Source organism: Thermobia domestica, chromosome 9 (assembly GCF_964235325.1).
Source record: "Thermobia domestica chromosome 9, izTheDome1.hap1.1, whole genome shotgun sequence".
Classification (NCBI taxonomy): Eukaryota; Metazoa; Arthropoda; class Insecta; order Zygentoma; family Lepismatidae; genus Thermobia; species Thermobia domestica.
Window position 1 is genome coordinate 76,582,651 of NC_137462.1, and position 15,015 is coordinate 76,597,665.

Genomic DNA, 15,015 nt, shown 5'->3' on the forward strand with positions numbered 1-15,015 from the left:
TACCATTAATCTCACCTTTTTAATAAAACTGACAACGTCTATAAACGATGTTAAACTGGTTTATTATTTGATATAATTTATAGTATCCTTTTCTTAAAACTGTTAAGTACACAAATTCACTGACTAGGTAACCATAAAACATGTCCATATCAACAACTATCCCATAATAATCACTTACATATATTAAAAACATTCTTCTTTTGTTAATATGAAATGAACATTCTACTAAGCATAGTGCACATGTATGAGTACTTTCTGCCCAAGGTACAGGTAAATATTACACAAACCAAAGTATTTTGTTATATAAAATGTCGCTCGACAAAGGGACTGAATATAAAAGTCATGAGTAGGCTTGGCTTTTATCTTCAAGAACCACTGGTCCGTTTACATTAGTGTTCTTTACATTACTCATGTCCATCATATTTTAATCGCACCTTGTATATCTATTCATTACATTTCACATATACATTAAACAAATCTTACATTTCATCAATATTTATCTTTAATTACATTAATTATATTTATTCCATTATTATTCATTATATTATTAATATATTTTCTTATTAAAAATATCGTCGCTCATTTAATTAGTCGTCGCAGGGTGCGATTTCAAAAAATCGTAAAGGACAAACGTGGGTTACAAATAGTTCGAGCGCATTATATAATAAATAAGTTAGATGTTGCATTTAAAGATATACATAGTAGCACTAAGATGTTATAATAAAGAAGAATCTCGTTCAAGTTAGTCGTTGAATAATTAGTTTTATAGAAGAGAGCTTCTTTTTAACGTAATCTTTGACAATTAAGTTTTCAACACAAATCAATCTAATATAAATAATCTTTGCTTTTAATCAATTATAAATCGAATTATAATTCTTCACATGAACAAGAAAGAATAAAAATCATTTGAAAATCAATTTTCCAGTCTACTTAAAACTCTATTTAAGCATTTCAAGTATTTTTAAGAATCGTTTTCATTATTGATATTAACACATAAACTTTAAAATGAAAATTTACAAGAATCTACAACTAACATGAATTTAACCTAATTTCATTGACGGTAATCATGTTACATTCGTACTTGCATATGAATCTAATAAAGTGCATTGTACCGCACAATCATGATTAGGTTCTACATTATGTTGTACATATCTTTCATCATGATTCTGATTTTGGTATGAAGTCCCATCTCTTGATCTCCAATTACGTCTATCCACGTAGTTCGCTGTATTTCTGGAATTTCGCTCAGTACTTCGATTATTTTTATATCTATTGCGGTTGAGTGATCTGACATCATAATTACCATGATTAGTTAGGTTAGGCGGATTCCCTACATAACCTTGTCTATTTTGCTCATTTTGATTGCTAGAGTATACTCGGCTTAGGTTAGGTTCCGTAGTATTCACACTTCGGATATTTAAATTCCGAACAGGCACCAAATGATCTAAATTATTCTTATTTTTACCTATTCCTGATTGTGGATTTATGGCATGATATTGAGTTTCGTAGCATTGGACAAGCATCAATAAATGGCTGAAACTCATACACTGTGTGGAAAATAAGATCTGTTGCAATTTAAATGGAAGCAAATTTCGAATCGATGCTATTATTCTCGATTCCGATTGCAAAGGATTAACGACCTTTAATTCGTTGTAGACATTTACAACAAATTCTACAAGAGATTTGTGCAATCGAGGATTGAAGTGTTGATTTCTAAGGGTGGCATCTCTATTTGCCAGCAAAAAGTCATTTTCATAATTTGCGATCAATGCCGCTTTGAATTCCTCATATGTACTAATGTGATCACGTATTGCCTTAAACCATAAGGAACAAGGTGGGAGTAATACATGGGGTATTAATTTCATATATTGTGATCGTTCGATACACATTATATTGCATTCGTCTTGGAATTTCTCTAAGAAAGAAGTAGCATTCTCATTACACTTACCACTGAAGTTGCTCATAGCTCGGATTTCACTCATCTTAACACTTAATTTTACCTTCTTTTTCTCATTCCTTGTTCTTGTTGAGTGATAGTTCCTATCCGTGACGTGCTGTGTCGTGGCACCATCTATGTTTCGCTCATCAGTGCTTTTCGGACAACTTTCTTCTAGTATAATATCTTCATCAGACCCCGGCGAAGGCGAGTTCATCTCTGGTGAGTGGGGAAACTCAAAGCGATCACTATCCAAGTTATTACGGTAAATGTTGTCTTTAGCCTGTAACCATCTAATCTCTTCCTGAATAGTAGCTAACAACTGTGTATTTACACGTATGTTATTAGAGTTGTTGCTGACTTGGGTCTTTTGCTGTTTAATGGAAGATTCTATTACTTCTAAATCTTTTTTTACAGCACAGATTTCTTGATTTTGGTGATCATGCTTTTCCTGACAATCATCGGATATCTTTTTTAACTTTTCCTCGAACTGTGAGGATATGTCGTTCACCACCTGGACAATTGTCTGTTTCGTTTCATCTGATTTCTGTTCTATCCGTCTACTTAATTCTTCATATTGCTTATTAGATTCGTCGAACTTTTGGTCCATTCGTCTACTTAATTCTTCATTTTGCTTGTTAGCTTGGTCAAACTTCTGTTCCATTTCGTCAAACTTCTGTTCCATTCGTCTGCTTAATTCTTCATTTTGCTTGTTAGCTTCGTCAAACTTCAGTTCTATCTTCTGTTCCATGGTCTTGTTAGCTTCGTCAAACTTCTGTTCCATTCGTCTACTTAATTCTTCATTTTGCTTGTTTATCTCGGTAGACATCTGCCTGAATTGTCGCTGTAAAGCTAACAAGAGTCGATCCTCTGATGACAAACCTGGTGTTACACTAGTTTCACCTTGGTCACTAGTATTTGATTCCTGCTGCATTGCTTCGTTGTCCATTTTTCTTATGATTACTTTACCACTTCGCAATATTTTTAAGTTCTTATTCATTAACTGTAGTATAAAAGTAAATTCAACCTTACTCTTCTTCTTTGGGAACTGAATTTACAAAGTCCCGGGTGAGGTAAACCAAATTTTTATAACGACTTATCAAAAAGATAGTCGTAAACCTGGTTCGTTTGCTGAGATAAAAATCCGAAGTGGTAGTAATTCTTTGACATTAAAAATATTAACTTCGATCTTTAAATACCATTAATCTCACCTTTTTAATAAAACTGACAACGTCTATAAACGATGTTAAACTGGTTTATTATTTGATATAATTTATAGTATCCTTTTCTTAAAACTGTTAAGTACCAAATTTCACAGAAGTAAATCCCCACGCTGAGCGGGTTTGCATATCCAGGCTCCTAACTATGAAAATATTTACGATCACTCCAATCCCAATCATTTCACAGATTCAACCTGTTGTATAAAAGTTATTAGGACATAAAATTGAATGTAATTTATACGAAAAACCCTTTTATGCATTGCAAGATCTGTAACGTCCAAATATTCACCACAAACTTATAGTTGTATCGACATAAACAAAACAAAAAAGTGTGGAGCAGGAAACCACTTTACAACACAAAAGTCAAAAGAGGTCACTGAAGACATACGAACTGGTCGAGCGGTTTGGGTGACTAGTCTGTCAATCAGAAGTTTATGTGTTCAAACCCTGTAGAAAATATTCGTTTTGTTTTTTTTCTTAAAAGTGTGTTCCTATTTTCATCTGAGGACTGAGAACATTTCTTTGAATAAATCTTTGGAAATTACTTTTCTCTCAAATTCGATTAGAAGCGAACATTATATGAATTGCTAATCTAAAATCCACAGCTGAGAACAAAATATTAAGTATGTTCAATATGTCATTCTTATCATTTGATTTGTAATTAAAAAGTAATTATAAGCATTGACGATTTCAGAAGATTCTCCCCGGTAATGGTCAAAATATGAATGAGAAAAAACTGATAAAACATTATTAGTCTACTTTGAGCATGATCGAAAATAACTTATGGCCACGAAGGGGAAATTTATGTCGACAGGGTCTCAAATTCTCCGACGGGTCATGACCTGAAATTATCATTGTTTGAAAGGTTTCCTTAACAAATAGAATATTATATTTATTTCTCCTTCTACGTTTTGAAATGGAAAAATCATAATTTTAAATAGAATTATAATACGATAAGCATAAAGATTTATACAACTAATGAAGTAAATATCCTTGTGTAAGTTATCGATTTCTATTCGGATTAAAACTCGAATATTCGTTTGCATCACACTTTAAAGTAAATCCTCTCTATATATAGTTCCTACCGGAAAGCATGTTTAACTCCAATTACTTAATCAATATTTTTAATAATATATTTTTATTGTAATACTCTTACTATTCAATGTTGTATGCACTTAATTTCCCAAAGCAAAACCTCAAAAATGTATAATTGACTAGTAAATATTATCAAATAAATTATCATTTAGTTTACGTAAACATTGCATCGCCTGATTTGAAACTTCGTATTTTAAATAATAATAATAATAATAATAATAATAATAATAATAATAATAATAATAATAATAATAATAATAATAATAATAATAATAATAATAATAGTAGTAGTAGTAGTAATAAAATCATAGCCATATCTTTATCAGAATTTCAGGCTTAGTCAATAAATGAATTCAACATAGTCTCTATTTGAAGCTCTATTTAATCGAATCAGATAGAAATACGAAGAGGAACTTCGAGAACAGATAAAAGAAAAATGTTACTTTGGTGGGTTTGGATGTAACTTTTAAGAGTTAGTTTTTTTTTTTTTTTTTTTTTTTTTGCAAATTACAGACAAATGCCTTGGACACTTTTTTCTTTTCTTTAAGTTAACTGATTCACCGAACGTATCTGACATATGAGTAACTTGTCTCTATATTCTACTCGGTTATACACGTTTTACAATCTTTTCCATTAACCTTGAACGACAAGAACACGAACACAAAAACATCCACATAGGTATGACAGTTAAAATTCCTAACCTCCCCCACGGGGAATCGAACCCGGGACCACATACACCTTAGGCACATGTGCTAGCCACTAGACCAGCGGGAAGAGCAAATAAAATGTATTTTGTAGTGTCTGAAGTTTATAGCTATTTCACCCTGTTGTAGTATGTCTATTGATTTTTTAATGTTTACCGTATTCGTTACTTTGAGGAATGATATATATTATTGATATAGGTTTTATTACATATTCGGCCATAAATATTATATAAATTATCAGAATTATTCATGATCTTCCATGGAAATTCACTGGTGCATGCGCAGTAGACAGACAGTGTAATTGGAAGATGAGTTCAACAGAGATTATAGGGCTATATTTCGCCGATTATATTTTATTTAATAACTATTTAGAAGAGATAACGAAAACGAGTCTACATAATGAAGATGGAATTTCCGTAGAAGATAGAATGGTGAGGTGTATACGGTTTGGGGTTGATATGGTTGTTGTTGTAGAATCTAAAAAGAAAATTAATAAGATGTAGAAAACTTGAGAAAGGCTTGTGAAGAATATGGGATGAAAATAAATGTTAGAAAGACAAAATCCGTGGTGATTGAAACGAAGCGATCGGTGTGAAATATAGAAGTAGGAGCGGGAAAAAACAACAAGTGATTAGTTTTCGATATCTGAGTACTATTACTAGTGATGATTTGACATGCGAACGTGAAATAAAAGCAAGGATAGAAATGGCGAAAAGAGCCTTTAGGATGGAGGAAATAGTATTTTGAGGGGTATGGTGGCAGGGAAGAGAGGGAGAGGACGAATTAGACTATATAGAAACAGAATTAGGCTATTGGCGATATCAAAACAGAAAAATCGTATGTGAAGATGGAGAGGTTAACAGAAGATCGTGGAGCATGGCAGCTTCTCAGCTGCGGTAAGTGACCCGCTGGTAATGGCGGAATACTTCTGATATAATGATACTGATGATGCACAGTAGGAACAGAAATATCCACTTTACTGTCATTGCTAATACGAATCACAATGCAAATTTCTACAGGTTGTCAAAATACCTCGCTCTAAAAGCTGTAGAAAACTATCTGTTACTATGCGAGGGAAAATCATAGGTCGAGCAACAATTAGACAAATTGCCATTCAGATAGCTAGGGGTATGAGCTGTGACGAGAAAACAGTGAAGAAATTGATTTAGCGGTATGAAGAAGGTAGTGAATATTTCACATCTTGGCCAAGAAGTAGGAGACCAATAATAATAATAATAATAATAATAATAATAATAATAATAATAATAATAATAATAATAATAATAATAATAATAATAATAATAATAATAATCCCAGGAATTTATATTTATTTCCAGCAAAACTTTTGCATACCCTCCTAGTGCAATATGATGTTTTTGTAAAACGGCAATTATAAAATTGTCAAGCTGAATTTGAAAGTCATAATAAGTAGTGCTTTATTTACTTATTGCACAATTCTTTTATGCCAGTAGCTTTCGCCACCTTACTCGCTCTTCATGCTTACTCAGGAGGAAGCTGCAGGTCCCTAGGTTGGGAACTACTGCTTTCCACCAAGGAATTCAGACAGCCTGTTAGAAATTTGCGTTCTGACCAACATCAGAAAATTGTGTTCTTCTGTTTCTACTGCGCATGCACCAGTGAATTTCCATGGAAGATCATGAATAATTCTGATAATTTATATAATATTTATGGCCGAATATGTAATAAAACCTATATCAATAATATATATCATTCCTCAAAGTAACGAATACGGTAAACATTAAAAAATCAATAGACATACTACAACAGGGTGAAATAGCTATAAACTTCAGACACTACAAAATACATTTTATTTGTTCTTCCCGCTGGTCTAGTGGCTAGCACGTATGCCTCAGGTGTATGTGGTTCCGGGTTCGATTCCCCGTGGGGGAGGTTAGGAATTTTAACTGTCTTACCTACGTGGATGTTTTTGTGTTCGTGTTCTTGTCGTTCAAGGTTAATGGAAAAGATTGTAAAACGTGTATAACCGAGTAGAAAATAGAGACAAGTTACTCATATGTCAGATACGTTCGGTGAATCAGTTAACTTAAAGAAAAGAAAATAGTGTCCAAGGCATTTGTCTGTAATTGTAAAAAAAAAAAAAAAAAAAACTCTTAAAAGTTACTTTCAAACCCACCAAAGTAACATTTTTCTTTTACCTGTTCTCGAAGTTCCTCTTCGTATTTCTATCTGATTCGATTAAATAGAGCTTCGAATAGAGACTATGTTGAATTCATTTATTGACTAAGCCTGAAATTCTGATAAAGATATGGCTATGATTTTACTACTACTACTACTATTATTATTATTATTATTATTATTATTATTATTATTATTATTATTATTATTATTATTATTATTATTATTATTATTATTATTATTATTATTATTATTATTATTTAAAATACGAAGTTTCAAATCAGGCGATGCAATGTTTACGTAAACTAAATGATAATTTATTTGATAATATTTACTAGTCAATTATACATTTTTGAGGTTTTGCTTTGGGAAATTAAGTGCATACAACATTGAATAGTAAGAGTATTACAATAAAAATATATTATTAAAAATATTGATTAAGTAATTGGAGTTAAACATGCTTTCCAGTAGGAACTATATATAGAGAGGATTTACTTTAAAATGTGATGCAAACGAATATTCGAGTTTTAATCCGAATAGAAATCGATAACTTACACAAGGATATTTACTTCATTAGTTGTATAAATCTTTATGCTTATCGTATTATAATTCTATTTAAAATTATGATTTTTCCATTTCAAAACGTAGAAGGAGAAATAAATATAATATTCTATTTGTTAAGGATACCTTTCAAACAGTGAAGATTTCAGGGCATGACCTGTCGGAGAATTTGAGATCCTGTCGACATAAATTTCCCCTTCGTGGCCATAAGTTATCTTCGATCATGCTCAAATGGACTAATAATGTTTTATCAGTTTTTTCTCATTCATATCTTGACCATTACCGGGGGAGAATCTTCTGAAATTGTCAATGCTTATAATTAGTTTTTCACTACAAATCAAAGGATAATAATGACATATTGAACATACTTAATATTTTGTTCTCAGCTGTGGATGTTAGATTTGCAATTCATATAATGTTCGCTTCTAATCGAATTTGAGAGAAAAGTAGTTTCCAAAGATTTATTCAAAGAAATGTTCTCAGTCCTCTGATGAAAATAGGAACACACTTTTAAGGAAAAAAAAACAAAACGAATATTTTCTACAGGTTTTGAACACATAAACTTCTGATTGACAGACTAGTCACCCAAACCGCTCGACCAGTTCGTATGCCTTCAATAACGTCTTTTGACTTTTGTGTAAAGTGGTTTCCTGCTCCACACTTTTTTTTTATTTTGTTTGTTTGTTTATGTCGATACAACTATAAGTTTGTGGTGAATATTTGGACGTTACAGGTCTTGCAATGCATAAAAGGGTTTTTCGTATAAATTACATTCAATTTTATGTCCTAATAACTTATATACAACAGGTTGAATCTGTGAAATGATTGGGGTTGGAGTGATCGTAAATATTTTCATAGTTAGGAGCCTGGATATGCAAACCCGCTTAGCGTGGGGATTTACTTATGTGAAATTTGGTACACAAATTCACTGACTAGGTAACCATAAAACATGTCCATATCAACAACTATCCCATAATAATCACTTACATATATTAAAAACATTCTTCTTTTGTTAATATGAAATGAACATTCTACTAAGCATAGTGCACATGTATGAGTACTTTCTGCCCAAGGTACAGGTAAATATTACACAAACCAAAGTATTTTGTTATACTATTACCGGCATATTACTTGCAGAAACTATGCGGAGTAAATGTTTTGTTTTAGTTACTGTTTTATGAAAGCTTAACCATATGTTAATTAAAATTCCACTATTTGTAAGTTTCTCATTTCGGTTATGAAAATGATTATAAATGAAGCTTCCGCTTTTTATAAAATTCTTGACAGTTTTAATGTTTTAAAGACATAATTCTAAATTATTTGGAAATATTCAAATAAACTAGAATGAAGAGAATAATACTAAAAAGCATTATTAGAAAATAAAACATTGTTCCTTAAGGAAGTCACAGAATCAAGCTTCTCTAAAAAAAAAAAAAAAAAAAAAAAACTTACTATAGGGTATGGGATTCGAAGTGATGATCGTGGAAAAATAAAGTATGTAAAGAAGAAGCTTTAACCGACTACTCTACAAAGGCACGGTACGGATGGCACCTTGGTAGACGTATGTACCGAAACCACTAACACAAAATGCCTGATCGCTTCGCACATTTTGTAGCTTATTTCTATTTAGTCGTTTGTTTAAATGTAAAATGCTTAATAGCAATGATTGTTAGAGCTGTGCCACATGTATAGTAACTAACCTTATGACAGATTTACGTTGTATTTCTAACAAAGCATAAAATTCCCTCCCTCATTGTAAATTTCGCTGCGCGTTTGCCACGTTTACGAAAATGGAACTTAGAATTTTTCGATGAAAGTTTCGGAGATTTCTTTTTTTAATTATAACTTGCTTATTTCTTAATTTTTTATTGAAATATTTTTTGGAAATGTGTGTTTTGTTTTTCTGCTTACTTCAAAGAAGAAATGTGACATTTTCTATCACAAGAATAAGAGTTATTTCTATTTATGTAATTTCTAAAGACATGCGACAACAATTTTGGACACAAGTGTACATATATGGAATTTCAAATAAACATTAAATCAAAACAAAATGTATTTCCCAATTGCGAAAAAGAAAAAAGAAAGAAAAAGCTTCTTTCTTGATTTTAGTAAAACTTTATAAGTACACACTGAATTTTCTTAGCATTTAACAGATTAACGTTTAACACATTTGTTGCATGTATTTTCTATTGAGCCTTTTCCCTTAAATAGCAATTAGGGAGACTTTTTTTTTAACGAAAATTTGACAAAGTCCAAACGTCAACTATGATGGTCAATAACTCGGGAACCAAAGGTCAGCAGGAGAGCATGGTTACTAAGCAAATCAAGATCTACTTTCATACAAAGTTTGGTGAAAATAGAATGAGTTCTGTAGATCGCTTATGTGATTATCGCTAATGTTTATTGTTCATATTATTATTATTTTATTATTATTATTATTATTATTATTATTATTTAATGAAGAATCAAATGAAGGACAAAAATGAATACTCATTGCTTCTTGCATATAGCTTCGCAAATAAGAGAATGATATATTTATCTCAACTCATTGACGTTATAGTGCGTATCCAAAGAATTAAAAATAAGTATCACTAGTTCGTTACAGAATAGTTAATAAAATTGTGAATCTCCACCTTAATTGCCTTCAATAGCTAATATACTATCAACTATTTGTATTGTGATAATTCATGTTTTGGATCTAATTTTAAAAATGGCCTAAATCCGTGAACGATCAGGAATTGAATCAAAATTTTAAGAAACATTGTATGTCTGCTCGCATACACTGTTAAGATTTGATTTGATTTATTTGAACTTTAGCGTCCCGTTCAGCAGCAAGGCTACATGAGACGGGACCTACAGTTTAACGTGGAATTCGAACCACATAAGCTCCTACCGGGAATCGAATCCGGGTCTACTGTTGCGATTAAAGAAAAAAATCAAGTGTAGTTCGTGTAACAATATGGCACTTGGTTATATGCATTTAGAATAGCAAAAGATACTTGTAAAGTATTTATCAAGAAATTTATCTCCTAATAGCAAGTTGTTACAAATATTTTTATATTTAGTGTTTCTTATTTGTTTACACATGTTCTGGATCTAATTTAAAAGCAGAAAACTGGATTAGTGCAGAAACAGTTTTCTAGAACGAAAATGATATGTTTTTTCTCAAACTTTAGCTTATCATTTTTTTCTTACTTTCTCTTTTCATTTATTTTTATTATTTATTTATTTATTTATTTATTTATATTTTTTTAGAAAAGGTAAAATGGGTTGCTTCTGTTTAAGAGTACTACATAATCTGGATTTGTTAATACCTATCTTATATAGTTTGATATTTTCTTTGTGAATTCCAGAAAAAAATACATAAAGGCATATTGGATTTCAAAATGATAATGTGTTTAGCAAAGATAGTAATATCAGATTTTCAAGCGTAATACAAGAGGTACAATATAAGTACAATAAGTTACAATAAAACCAGAATTTATTCTTATTAATCTTTAAAAAACTCCATAAGAATAAAGTGTGGTGATTTTGTTGTTGAAAATAACATGTGGAAATGAACTGACTTGAGTTTAAGCTTACTTTTTTTCTGCCTCCCGAGCTTCTAATGAAATATAGTTTTGTCTCAAACTGGATCTCAAATCTCTGGTTTCGAAATGAGTAGGTTTTAATGTACCAGTATTTATAACATAATAAAATAAATTAGAATGCCTAAACATAGCCGCAGTGTTTCTTCTAGATATATAATACTTCTGTTGAATTTTACCTTCCCGAAGTCAGCTACTCCCATCCCCTAGAGCTCAGATAAATTAAATTGCTAGTACATTTCACTGTTGTGCACAGCATATTCTTTAGCACATAATGTCATAGTGCAGCCCTCTCAAATTTTTATTCCCCTCCCCCTCCCCTTCTCCCCCCCCCGACAAAATTTTCTGGAAGAAAGCCTACATAGTTTCTGTTTTTTAACAACTCGTAGAAATTAACATTTCCTTGACATTCCACTTATTACTTATGTCAGATCATAAGAAAATATATCTTTACTGAATTCGACTCCCCTGATAAAAATTTTTTAGTAGTTAATTGCAGTCGTTTTTATAAAACTCGATATTTCCATAAATGTGTAGGTTTATGTATATGGTAGCCATTTATACTCTTTACATCTACAATTTGGATTTACTTTTGTGCATTTGCCAAGTGTATAAATGGTTAGTCAAATTGTATAGCAAACTAAAAATAAGTTTTAAACTTCAAGTTTTTAGGGAATTCCTCAATGTAAAAAGTTTTACAGTTTCTTCAAATAAAGTTACTTCCTTGATGAATACTAGGGAAAAATGCAAAACATTGTTTTAATAATAATGAAAGAGAAGAGTACGTAGATAACAATGAAACACTTTTTTCTTCCTGTCATAATTGTACTATTTCAGTGCTTTTCTTTTATCAGACATAACTGACAAGATCATTTTGATTTCTGATTGAAAGCAAACCAAAATAATGATAATAAATGTGGATCTGTTGTAGAATACGTATTCATCGAATAAACATGTTTTGAAAGTAATATCCTATACATTTTTGTGAGGATGCGTGGAAACAAACCATACTGTTTTATCTTACTCTTACCTAATTACAGTTAAGGAATTTAAATTAGTATGAGACATTACGTTCAAGAGTAGCTCTTCTTATTCACATAAGTATCAACCAGAAAATCTACTTCCAGCTCCCAGCAAATGTTTGTAGTATCTTATTCTCATTAGTATGCGCGTATGTGCACTTTATCTACGGACACGCTTCAAATCACGTTAATTATGAGTACTGAATTCCTTTACTGTTAAAAACCAAGTAAATTATTCTTTACTAAGCAACAATCCTATGGTCTGCGGCAGTTATTTGCAAACTGGGATTAAACTGAGATTTTTCTTAGATCCTTTGTTAATAGATGCGCTAGTAGCCTCCACGAAATTAATTCAGCGTTATCTAGTAATCCTTTACTACTATTCTCCACTAATAATAATATTTTTGAATTTAGACATATTTTTTTTTCAACATTATGAAGAATTATGGACCTAGGTGCAATTAAGGTTACCAACTGGCGGGTACTTTACCGGTAGACAATATTTTTGCTATGTTGAACTATATATTTCAAGATTTGAAATACAGTTATTCCTCATCTATTTTAAGGATTATGAGCGAGTGCCGGAAATTTTATTTTTCAGAGTTGGCAACCCTAGGCGTAGTAGTGGTTTAACCAATAATAATTTAAAAGTGGAAAACACGGGCTTAAAATTTTTCATTCTCCTCTGTAAATTATTTTACAGGGCTTATACTCGACAGTTAATATAATGAAACTCTTATACAATATGCAGCACTGTAGAATTGTACTAGGAATTGAGATTTATTATTTATGTTGTGAACCTAGACTGGTTAGATCATTATTGCACCCAGGTCGACAATTAAATATCTTGAGGAAGGGCTGTGAAGAATATGGGATGAAAATAAATGTTAGAAAGACGACGACAGTGATTGGTACGAAGTGGTCGATGTCAAATATAGAAGTAGGAGGGGAGAAAATAGAACAAGTGACTAGTTTTCGATACCTGGGTAGTATTATTAGCGATGATATGAAGTGTGAATGTAAAATAAAAGCAAGGGTAGGAATGGCGAAAGAAGCCTTTAGGAGGAAGAAGGTACTATTTTGTGCGATGTTGAATAAAGAATTGAGAAAAAGACTCATAAAGTGCTTCGTGTGGATTATTGTACTGAATGGATCAAAAACATGGACATTACGCAAAAGTGATGAAAAATGACTGAAAGCTTTCGAAGTGTAGGTGTGGAGAAAAATGGAGAGAATTAACTGGATCGAATGAAAAACAAATGAGAGGGTGTTAGAAATTGAGAAAAGAACAATTTTAGATATTATTAAAAGGAGGAAAAGAAACTGGTTGGGACATTAGCCTGTATCATGAGGGACGGTTTAGTAGGTATGGTGGCAGGAGAAAAGAGGGAAGGGGCGAAGAAGCCTACAATTAATGGACGATATCAAAACAGAGAAATCGTAAGTGAAGACAAAGAGGCTACTGGAAGATCATGGGGCATGGAAGCTTCTCAGTTGCAGCAAGTGACCTGCCAATAATGGCAGAATACCTATAATGATGATATGTTACATTGCAATATTATAATGCATAACCATAATTTCTAATGTAAAGTATTGAAAATATAAATATTAATACTTTTGCGTAGGTTTAAGTTTCCAACAGCTACGATACTTCAAAATCTTCTACTCCACTACAGCTCTTATTTGAACAGCCACGCCTCTCATATTCTACATTATTGTACTCTCGCCGACTTCTACATACATTCTTCTAGGTATTCCCGCTAACATACGACTTCAATGATTCATCACAATGACTACCCATAGTTTCCAGAACCACCATAATGAACTCATAATTTTCCGCATAATACATTCCTCGAATATTCTCAAATCTTCATTAAATCTCTTCTCCTAATTATACTTATATTTATTATTTACCAAGACTTTCTACATAGTACTACCCAATGAACTCCTTACCTCATTTCCACATCGTTCATCTGCATCATTTTACATTAGAACCTCTCTATTTCAAGTATGCCCCTACTGGTGCTGCTGTCGATGTGTGAATTCCCGTATCTCCCTCAAAAGATGCAGACAGAATTGCCACATTGAATTATTTCACGGGCTTTGCTGTACACTGTCTTGTTAGCCATTGTTAGTAGCCTACGACCTTCACTCGCTAAGACCAAACGACTGAATGACAAATTGGCAACATAGCTGAGGTCATTCATTTCTTTCCCCAAAGCAAACGGAAGGTTTCCTGGGTAAAAGGATTGGCAGGGGTGGAGCTGAATGTATATTTCACATATTTTCTGAGGGCACACTTGAAATTGAAACGCTCTAACAATATCATATCTTCTGACTTCATCTTCTTCTAATACAATATGTATTATCCTCTTAAACACACACCACCATTACACATTATCTACTTCCCATCATCTAAGAATGTCTGCGTCATAATAATATTTAAGTTGTACCAATAAAAACATGAAAAGAAAAGAGAAAATACCAGTTATTTCGGTAATTATCGTAAGGTTATTCGTATTCTACCGCGGATTCTACCAAGATGATGAAACAATATCTTCAGATATCCATAAGTCACTATCGGCACAACTGTTTCCGGTAAATATGTATAAAATAGTCCGTAGCATATATCTAGGTAAATATCTTCAAATAACTATAGTTCAAAGGAAAAATCTAAAGAAAAAATAAATTTAATTGCCTTCAACGACAATACTAAGAGCTTATTAATACCAT

General features: G+C 31.8%; 1 protein-coding gene across 6 annotated transcripts in view; it reads left to right on the top strand.

The window, feature by feature from the left end:
* The window catches only part of LOC145694761 (scoloptoxin SSD14-like), a 287,880-nt gene that overhangs the window by 237,997 nt on the left and 34,868 nt on the right, over positions 1 to 15,015 (top strand). The gene's annotated exons all lie outside the window — the stretch shown is intronic.